Source organism: Cupressus sempervirens, chromosome 3 (assembly GCF_028749045.1).
Source record: "Cupressus sempervirens isolate cs-2001-9-10 chromosome 3, ASM2874904v1, whole genome shotgun sequence".
NCBI classification, from domain to species: Eukaryota; Viridiplantae; Streptophyta; class Pinopsida; order Cupressales; family Cupressaceae; genus Cupressus; species Cupressus sempervirens.
In genome coordinates this window covers 714,618,922-714,630,573 of record NC_143120.1, presented here as the reverse complement: position 1 = coordinate 714,630,573, position 11,652 = coordinate 714,618,922, and the positions used below count along the sequence as shown (strand labels likewise).

At 32.7% G+C, this 11,652-nt stretch overlaps 1 pseudogene; it reads left to right on the top strand.

The window, feature by feature from the left end:
• The first annotated feature begins 11,520 nt into the window (after positions 1-11,520).
• Positions 11,521-11,652, top strand: LOC149568766 (U6atac minor spliceosomal RNA; annotated as a pseudogene).

The window sequence follows — 11,652 nt, the reverse complement described above, 5'->3', positions numbered from 1 at the left end:
AAATGGTTTTCATAGGGATTAATGATCTCTAACAAAATGTGTCAGCACTTTCTTAACTGTCTCAACAATCATTAAATTGTGTATATAAGTCAGCCAAAATGATTTACATAAGTGTTTGTGCCATGCATGTTATCACTTAGCTTCTGAATGCTCAACACTAACTATGTAACTCAGCATGAACTAACTCTATTTAGCTTAGTGTTTATTGACTTCTAACTTACTTAACATAAATGGTAACTCAATACATACTTGGCTGCTCAACAACCTAAGACCTACTCAACTCAAACTAAAATGTGAACAAGTCCAAATGCAACATTCAACCTTCATTGGGTGGCTTGATTGGAGTGATGACTGACCAACTATGCCTAGGAAATAACTAAGTGTTTGACACTAATAGACAACATGGCTTGGAGATCAACAAATACCAATGATGACATTATCAAACTTATTGTTAAGCGATATCACTTTGTCATTGAGGTCCTTGATTTGTTCTTCCAAGTCTTCTTTAACCTTTTCAATAGTAATATTTGTAAAAGGAAAGTGATTGATTAGATCTTAATATCCTCAGTCACAGGGTTACCAGAAATGAGGTTTTCAACATTTGGCCCAAGAACAACCTCGATATGAGCCTCCTAGGTATCCTTCTTGACCTCCTTAGAATCTTCATTGTCCACTTCCGCTCTAAATTCGTTATACAAGTATTTATTTATTACTTAATGATATTTTTACATTTCTATGGTGACTAAAGCTAGTAGATAGTAAAATTGTATTTAAAGTTTTTTATTATATTGACTTTCACTTTTCTATTGTTTGGTTTGAATCTTGGATTTGCTTCGGATCTCAAGTACTCCAAAGATTGGGTTTGTTGATGCACTTGGCTTGTGGGTAGCTTGGTACATCTTTAAAGAATGAGTCTCGGCTAAATTTTCCCCTTCATAACCCCAGCTTGACAATAAATATGACCATAGTAAGATAGGTTGATGGTTGAAATAAGTCATAGATATACCTTTGGTTAAAAAAATATATAATAGTTAAGGGCCTATTTGGTTGTGGGAATAGAAATAGAGGAATAGGAATAGCTATTCTAGAATACTTATTTTGGAATAGAAAATGGGGCTACGTATTCCTGTTCTTTGTTTGGTTCAGCCAATATTTGATGGGGAATTTGCGAACCCCAAAATTTATGTTTTCCAAAATAAATAAAAGTGGAATAGGAATTTATGTATTCCAATAACACCTATTTGGGTGGAATTGCAAAACCCCATTTTTGGGCCAAAATTGGAATATGTATTCCTATTTTACTTTGTATTTCAATTCCAATTTGGTACATCCAAATGAAGAATTCAAAATTTTAAGAATTTACATATGCTTATTCTGCTTGTATTCCCATTGCCAAATAGACCCTAAGGCCCTGTTTGGTTGCGAGAATAAGAGCGGAATAGGAAAAGTTATTTACTAGAATTTTCCAATTTAACGTTTGTGTTTGAAAAATAAAAGTGGAATAAAAATCCTCCTCTCCTCATTTTACCTTAAAACGGGCATAGCGGAGTTCCTAAAAAAAGTTGGAATAAGAATAGTCTATTCTTATTCCACTTTTTTTAAAGCAAATATTATATTCTATTAGGTTCATGAGTTTACTCCCATTTCATTTTGTCACTCGATTTTCCCATCTTCATTTTAGCGTTTGATGGTGTTCATGCATTTGAGAGAGCCATTGATGCAAGAGTTTCCCTTCTGAGCATGTCAAGCATTTGAGAGCACCAGCCTTATATGCCCTTGATAGAAAGTATGAAGTGAAGCCCTTTCGGTTTGATATGAAGTGAGGCCCTTTTAGTTTCTTGGATTTTATATTTTTTGCATCTAATGGATTTGGGTTTTGTATTTTTTGGCAAGGCTTTTCTTGTGTCACAATCACCAAACACACTGCATATTAGCAAGCGAAGGGAGGGTTTCCAAACACTAGGTAAATTTTTACCTTCAAAATGCTTATGGTTGTAATGAATAGACCCTATTATGGATTCATTTGGCAAAACACATCCTTCTATGGCATCTTCTATGCATTTTGGCTTTAGATTTGTTTTGTCATGATAAGGTAGGCTATGGAGCTACCAGTTAGGGCACCAGATGATTGTTCATTCTCTTTGTTTGTGAGTGCTTATCTTGACTTACTAGGCTATTTAAGACCAAAGCTACAAACCCATTTGATATCTGCATATGGGTATTTCAAGCTTGGGAGCAGCAAGGGAAGCCTCCTAAGTGGCAAGCTTTGCCTCCTCCTTCTTTTCATAGAATGACTCTGATATTTCTCTTCTCAGTGTTCTTAGCCTTGTCTTCCTCTTTGACCTCATAGATTTCACCATTCCTGCAACACTTATGTTGATCTGCTCTCAATAAGCTTTTCTCTTCAATATTATGACCTTGTGCCTACTTTGAGACAACAGGGCATTTTCGTATACCTTTGTTAAGGGGAAAGTGTTAAAGAATGTTTTTAGGCCCTGTGCCTCACAATCTATCTACATTAATTGTACTTCCTTTAAGACAACGCCACTTGCAAATATAATAATAACACTTGAACTTTTCTTGTACCTTGCAAATTTTCCATATGAGGAGGTAAACTAAGGCTCTAGATTCTTAGCCATTTTTGTGTTGTAAAGCTCAGAAGTTCAAAGAATGGGCAATGGAAAGTACCACTGAAGGAAAAAGAGAGCCAAAATAATGAAAGTTTTAGATGATCACCTCTCTTTTTTCTTCATTGATATCTTCCCCTCACTTCATTTTCTTATCTAATATCAATAGGATTTCAACTATTCTTATAGATATTGTTTCTATTGGACAAAAATGTCTCTGAAAGGATCTTTGTTTGTTAATCTTGTCCAACACCCACAAAACTTCCACTATTCTTATAGCCAAATGCTATGTAAGTCTTGTAATTTTTCATTGGTTAGAAGAGAACCAATACTTTAGATCTATATTCAATGACTATGTTTTAGATTTTAGATTTCAATTCCAGCCAAATATAGGCTAAATCTTGAATGAAATAGGAAGACAAATCATGGGAAAAATAAAAAATATTTTATCATTACAAATTTTATAAAGAAGTTTAAGGAGTCTTTTATGTTGGTCAATTTATCACCCTTTTCAATTGGAAATCTCTTGATTCCATGGCACTATATAGGAGGTCTATACCTCGGCTGACCTTATAAAGAAGTATTTTCATTAAGGCGTTCATATTGTTCTACATTTCAGATCTTACATAAGAATCTTTGTCATGCTATTATAATATTATAATATTATAAGAATCTTTACATTATTAAATGGAAAACTCGGTACTGCCCCATTGATTTAACAAACAGCAACTAGACCTAGCAATGTGTTGTGAATTAGAATGATGTAAAATGTGGGTTTTTCAGAAAGCCTACAAGTTTGTCCTTATAAATGCTTGGTTTCTCATTTTTTTTCTTTTGTTGATTTTTGTAACTTGAGTGTAGGGAGAAAATTCTAGCCTTAATTGGGCAAAGATAGCATAACAATAAATATGTTATAAAAAAAACTAGAGTGCAATGACATTCATATAGTATTGCCAATTGCTTATAGAAAAATTAAGTACAATATTTGCCTAATAATAATTTTAGGTTGTGGCTAATGTAATGCTAATATGATGGTTAGATTACCATGACTAAGATGCAAAATTTAGGATTATGGATATATATCATGGAACACTAGTTTTCCACATAAGAATGAAACATGGGCTCAATGGTTATGCCATTGAGCTAGGTGTGGTACCTGCAAAATACATTCCTATTTGTGGTGATGAAATAGAGAGTGATTTGAAAGTTGATTAAAAATTATTTGTACATTCCTATTCCTGATAATTGTCTTCTCAAGATACCTAGGAATGCCATTCTTGGTTTTGATCCATAATCACTTTTCAATCTCTGATTAGAATTAATTATTAATTTACGTTGAAGCAAGGCAATGGCTGGTCAGTTACTACAAGATCTTCAACCTTTCCAGAAAAGCATACAACAAAAAACATTTTTTAAGTCACCATATCTTCTACATTGTCCATGAAGCTGTTAAATAGAGAAAACACAACGACAAAAGTAACAGAGATAGATCTCCAACAAAAGTAACAAAGATGATCATAGATAGAACTGCATAGAAATCTGTAGGTTCTTCTAATTTATAAAATGTAACAACAATAAATATTTATAATATAATGTGATTTAATAGACATTCAAGTTTCAGTAGCATTCCTATAAATCTCGATAATGTGATTAAATAGACATTCAAGTTACATGATATTGCTGAAGGTATATTCGTGATGCTTGCTGATGACTTTCTGATTTGATTTCTATATTATAATAATGTTGATTGTATTCCTTTTTCTTCCTTATGTTTGATGCTTATAACATTATGTGGTTGATTATAGGATTACTACATGTGTGCACAATGTTACCTAATGTGATTGCTTAAAAACAATGGACTTAGATTATATAAGAATAATTGTACACATTAGCGAGACATACTATATTACTCTACCTTTGTGATAATATGCATGTTTTATTTCATGTTATACCACAAATTTATGTCTAGTCTACCTTTGTGATAATATGCATTTTTTATTGCATAGCCTATATATAGTATATACTATTGGCATTTCATTACTATCATTTGTTTTAGATTTCATGTTAGCAAATTGATTTTTGTTTCAAATTTCGCTATCCTCATCTTTGGTACTATTTTTTATCTAGGTCATTGATGGATCTTGCTAATAATCCAAGGATTCATGGTCTCATTGGTAGGAGGATTAGAATCATGCTTGCACTTGTAGCTGCTCTTGTCGCCCTTGCAATATCCATTGCAACATCTGCACAAGAAGCAAGAAGAGAGAGATGTAAGCGTAGAAAAGATGAAATCCCATTTTATAAGAGTATTATTCATTCAAATGAGATTGATTCCCATGAATAGCTTTGTATGACTATATCAACCTTCTTTTGTCTATCCATTATTCTTAGGCAGAAAGGAATCATTGGAGATTCTTGCAACATCACTTTAGAAGAAAAATTAGTGATGTTCCTCCACACACTTGGGCACAATTTGAGGAATTGTAAGATTGCTCATAATTCTATTCAATCAGGAGAGACAATTAGTAGATACTTCCATAAGGTCTTGAGGGCTATCTTAGTGCTCCATGCTGACTATATGTTGCCTGCTAAGCCAAACACTCCTCCTGAAATTCTTGGGAAGGATCATTTTGATCCCTACTTCAAGGTGCATCTCCTATTGCCATATATTTTGTACGTTGATTATTACTCATAATAATATGTTTTTTAATGCAAATTCACAATTTGTAGGATTGTATTGGAGCAATAGATGGGACACATATACTGATTACTATTGATGTTGACAACCAAGCTAAATATCATGATAGAAAAGGCAACCTATCACAAAATGTTATGAGTGTGTGTTGCTTTGATTATAAATTTCAATACATTCTTGCTGGTTGAGAAGGGTTTACAGTAGATAGTCATGTTCTTGCTTCTGCTTTGTCTAGGTCAGATCCACTAGTAGTTCCCTCTAGTATGTGCAATCAACTTGTTAATGTTTAATTCCTTTGATTTTATGAGAGACGTTTCAAGGTTATATCAATATAATTTTTGTACATTTGTGTAGGTAAATTTTATTTGGTTGATGTGGGATATCCAAATATACCTGGATTTCTTGCCCCTTATTAGTGTACATGCTAGCATCTAAAGGAGTTTTGCAGAGCAAATCCAATTAACTCTCCACGAGAGCTATTTAATCACTGACACTCCTCACTTTGCAATACAATAGAGCATACATTTGGAATTCTAAAGCAATGTTTTCCTATCTTGAGGCATGCAACATTGTATCAAATAATGACACAGACTAAGATTGTCTTAGCATGTTGCATCTTGCGCAACTTCATTACAATAGAGGACGACATTCCTTGTGAAGTTGAAACTGAAGAGGATGAGCGCGATGGGATAAATGTACCCATACTTGAGACATATGGGATGACTCGGTGAGATAGAGATGATTGGGGAAACTTTCAAGATGAAATAGCTTGGAGGATGTGGGAAGACTATAGGGCACGGGCTTAGTTGTAGTTGGAACATTGAATTTTGTTATAGAATATATATTGGTAGATATTTTTTTATATATATATTGACACTTGTGTGTTATTTCAAATGAATGAATTATATGTGACATTTTCATCATCATTATAATGTGGTTGTAAGTATATTGACTAGTGTGAGTTTGTATGATATTTGTTTCTTTGATTTGTAATTCAATGCATACGCTATTGTCTTGTGACTGGTGTCCAATGATATTGAGTTTTCATATTTGATGCAATCTATGTTGAATTTTTGGATACAAAATGTGGCTGCATGTCAAGCCCTCCAAGACACTTTTAGACCCTTCAAATGACTCCTTCCTCACAAGAAGACCCAACAAAAGACCTAGTTGAGTTGCAGGCATTTGCACACTCTCTCCTTCAAAGAAAATAAATAACTATAATCAACAATTAAAGTACTTGAATTATTTCCTATTATTATATTCCTCAACGTATGCTAAACTGTAGTTAGATTATCATAGTCTTAGTCATGAAAATATATTTAATGCAACAGTACGTGCAATTGACTATTTCTTTTAACATTAAGAATAAGTCTATCTCTATAATGTGTTTTCATAGTAGCACAACTTTGGCATTGAGGAAAAAACATTTTGAGGGAAACCCTTTTAGAATCCAATTTTTGCTCAGAGATAACTACATGTGGCTTCAGCAAAGAGATACACTAAAACCCCCACCAATCGTCTTAATAGCCTTATTTATGATGATGGAATAGAAAATGATATATATTCTTTGTTTCTATTGGTATAGTTAGTGATTTAGTTCGGCTTCATTTTAGCTCATAGCCTTGAAAGACATGATGCTCTATTATTTCAACCAATTCAGAAAATCATCATGCATATGCACACATAAATGATCATATATAAGATCTTTGTGAATTATAAGGAGGTGATCAAGTTGTCTATGTTGAGGGCTACAAGTCTTCCTCGATAGTATTAGTTCATTGCTTTTTTTAATTTGAACATATTCCTCTAATTTGATAGATCTAAGAGCACTTTTGTTTTACAAATGCATGGTTCCATTTACAGTTCAATTCAGGTGTTAAGTTTCTTTTGTCTTTTGACCAATTTCCCAAATATTAGATGTAGAATTAAAATTGTTTAATAGTTACACACTATGGTTTTTAGTTATTTTTCTTTTGTTGGTATAGCTATGTTTTCCTCCTGCTAAATCGAATAACAGATTAAAGACAGGTGAAAACCAAAATACTATTATCATATATGTCGTGTCTAGCCTTTACAATTTCATGTGCTTACACAAACATGTTGTTGAAGTTTACTCTATCCTCCCTAATATCTCTTTTTCTAGGAGGAAGCAAAATTCCACAACCTCAACTAGAAATTTATTATGCATGTAAAAAATAGTTCCTTCACTTCCCATATTAGAAACCACTAAAACAAGCTCCTTATATATAACAATTAATTAGATGCCTTCAATAATTTTTCAAAATTTATAAACTTATTATAATATATTTACAAATTTTCAAATAATTTATCTATTCAAATTATATGTCCACGTTGTTGCTTAACACATAGATATCTATGTTTATCTAAATCCAACTACAAGACATAGTCTGTCCAACTATAATCTCAACATTTCCCCTTCTTTTAAGCTAGGGAAAATTGCAGTGTGTTATTTAAGCAATGGAGGTTACAAGGTACGCTCAGCATGTGAACATCTTAGAACATCACTTGCACATTATAATAGAGTGTTGCATAAGATACACATGTTATAGCATTACTTCCAAATTATACTAAAACTTCACCTTCTTTTTAAAATTCAATTTTACTTTGACTTTCATTTCCAAGCACATGCCATCTCCATCGAACAGTGCAAATGCAGGGCTAACTTCAATTGAATATATTACAGATGCCTTGAAAGTATAATAATGGAACTGATCAGTTTGTCTCTTTCCTTCTCAGCTGGTTTGTTGAAGGGTGTAATTGTAGGTCATACAAAGTCTATGTAGTTCTTAATTGATAATAGAGAAAGCAGAGGTTATAGATTAGTTTGGGGTTGGGGTGCAACATGTTGTTTTCTTTCCCTTTCATTGTTAACATTCTTGTTTCATTCCTGCTTCAACTCACACTATAACACTACTCTAGTCAACTATGTCAAGGAGTTGAGCTATTTGTGCTGCTAATGTTGTTTTATATACTAACAAGTTATTGAATTTAAGGGTGTTGATGTTTGTGCTGCTGATGTCGTTTTATGTTCTCTCTTAAAACTTGATTCCTTGAGCTTCTCTAACTCTGTAAGATGCATATTGTTGTTGAGGGGTTAAGCTTAATTTTAACGTGCATTTGAATTGAAGACTAAAGCTTGTAGGTTATGAGTTTTTCCTGTTGAATATTGATTTTGTTAAACTTGCTTGTAGGTTATCCATATTTGATGCAATCTATGTTGAATTTTTTGGATACATAATGTGGTTGTATGCATATTGATTGATGTGGGTTTGTATTATGTTTATTTATTTGACCATCTTCATTTTTCCATACACATTATTTAGGTCTAACATTATATGGTCAAGTATTTTTTACCCATTTTTGTTATGTTCCTTAGCATGGCTCAAGAAACACAAGTCAACAATGTACCTTCTATGAATAGGGTGCTATGGACTAGGGATATGGAGCACAAATTCCTTGAGTTGCTTCAAGAGCAAGTACAACTAGTTCGAAAAGGTGAAGGTGGTTTCAAAAAGGAAGCTTGGACTACCATTGAAAGGCAGTTCAATGATGAGCTAAAGCAAAATCTGACCAAGGATAATTTGAAGAACAAATTGAAAACATGGAAAGCGAGATTTAGAGTAATGAAAGATTTAAGAAATACAAGTGCCTTTGCATGGAATGAAGGTACACAATGTGTGGATTCTAAAGACAATGTTTGGAATGAGTTGTTGAAGGTAAAATGGTATTTAATATTCATTTTGTTTACATATAACTTTATATTTGTAAATTTCATATTGAAAGACAACTAACCATTTCAATTGTTTCCCAATTTGCAAAGGAAAGAATTCAAAAATGTAAAAGTGTATAAAAGGCAACTATTCCAATACTATAATGAGTTAGCCTTCATTGTGAGAAATGACATGGCAGAAGGTAATGCAGCTACCACGGCTCAGGAGACACAAGAAGGGAACATTATGGATGGGGCCATCAATCTTGATGATGTTGGGGATTTCAGTATACCAGTTGATGTTGATAGTCATTTGGATGAAGACTTTGCTCAATCCAATCAATCAAGTGCAAGTGGTAGTCAGAGAATATCACCATCTTTATCAAGGAAGGGAAAGAGGAAAAGGTGAGCATGGCTAGTTCAATGGATACCATTTGTGAAGCCATGAATAGGATCCACAAGGGCATGCTAAAGCCTTACATTGTCTAAGTGGATGAAGAGGATTCTAAATCTGTTGGAAAGAAAATATATGATGCCCTCAAAGGCATTCATGGGATTAGTGAAGATTCAATGATAAAGGCCTATGATGATTTTTTGGTTGAAACCAAAAGAGCAAAAGGCTTCTTGAGAATGACCAAGTGGGAGAGAGTCAAACACATACAACTTAAATATGGAGGACTCTAGAGTTTTTGTTAAAACTATTTCGAATTATAGTGACCTTTATATTTGACTGCTTCATAGCATGCCTTATGCATGCCTTATGATATTATCAGCTGCAAAACATATTTTTATCTGCTGAAAACATATTTTTATCAGCTTTTTATGACTTTATGACATGCGTACATGGAAAATTATTCATTTCCTTTACTTGTTTAAATATTTAAAGATGCTTGTACTTGCTCTTCTTATATATTAACCCACACGATGGACTTAGTTGTTTGCATTAATCATAGAATTATTTGTAGATTTGATAGCTATTGGTACCAAATTCTTTACACACTAGTCCCTGACTTCTATTGAGCTACTTGGATAGGCATTTGGTCAATTGCATGGTGTCTAGGCCACTTCACATTATTTTTTTGGATAAAATATAGAATATTGTGATATTCACTTGTGCTATTTGACTCCTATCAACATTACTAACTCTTGTGCTATTTGACTCCTATCAACATTACTAACTCTTGTGCTATTTGACTGTAATATTCACTTGTGTTGTTTGACTCCTATCAACATTACTAACTTTTCTACTATTTAGTGATATCTACATCAACATTACTAACTCTTGTGCTATTTGACTGTAATATTCACTTGTGTTGTTTGACTCCTATCAACATTACTAACTTTTCTACTATTTAGTGATATCTACATCAACATTACTAACTCTTGTGTTGTTTGGCTCCTGTGGATAATGTCTTAATTTGGACAATTTCATTTTTTTTTGGGTGTGCACAATGTTGATATCTTCTTTCTAGCCATGTTTTTTCTCATTTTTAGAAACCTATTGTTTGATTCTTCACTCCCATAAATAATGCAGCAGTAAGAGATGCTATACTTACCATTTTTAGGATTTCATATCGCTTGATATAATGATCCAATCGAATTTCAAACTAAAATAGATGCAATGATGTATTTTGTTGTGAACGACTCCTCGGCTATATAAATTGATATTTAAATAGGCTTTTGATAATGATTATAAAGATTTTGTATGATGATTTAAAAGACTTTTATTATAGTATGTGTATTTTCATATAACTAATGTATTTTTTATGTTGCAAGGTTGATGGCTTTAATCAATGCGCCAACATGTCGATGTGGTGTTGGCCCTTGTTTGTTGAAAATCTCCAACACAAAAAAATCTTGGGCATAAATTTTGGTCTTGCTCGAATAAGAAAAAGGTTGTTATTAATTTTCTTGGAAATTAGCGTAATGAATAAATAATTATTATGCTATGAACTAATGGAGATTTGCTATTGTAAAGACACGATGGATGTGGATTCTTTGAATGGGCTATAGATGCACAAACAAGTATAGTGCGTGATGATGGAGTAGAGTGCAAGTGTTGCAATAGTCATAAGGCTAAAATTTACTTTTTACAATGTCTTCTTTGTCTTTTAATTACATTTATTTGTTGGGAACATATGTGAAAAAATGCATAGCTATAATTTGTATAAGGATTTTTATCGATGACAAAATGTCTAATATCAGACTTGATATTTATTATAAACTTTTGTTGGTTGTTCCCTATCTTTGTTTGGTGAATCACACTGTTGTATTTGGGCCTTATATTGTAATATTTTTAGATTTGATGTACATGGTTTTGGGACCTTTCAAAACCTGTTTTTACCTAATCCAAACTTTTGATAAAATTATCTTTACAAATAAATCTTATCTTTAGCCTTCTAAATAAAACTAGGTTCAAATATCATATATTTTACTTTTTTTTAATATTTAAAACAAAAATGTTTGTGTTTGTCGAAAATGAGAGACAGATGGCATCTCCCTTGATAAGGACGGGAATAGTCTTTGGACTTTCCTTCACACACGGTTTAAGGCTATCAATCATTGATGGTTCTTACCCAAAAATAAAAATAATTTTA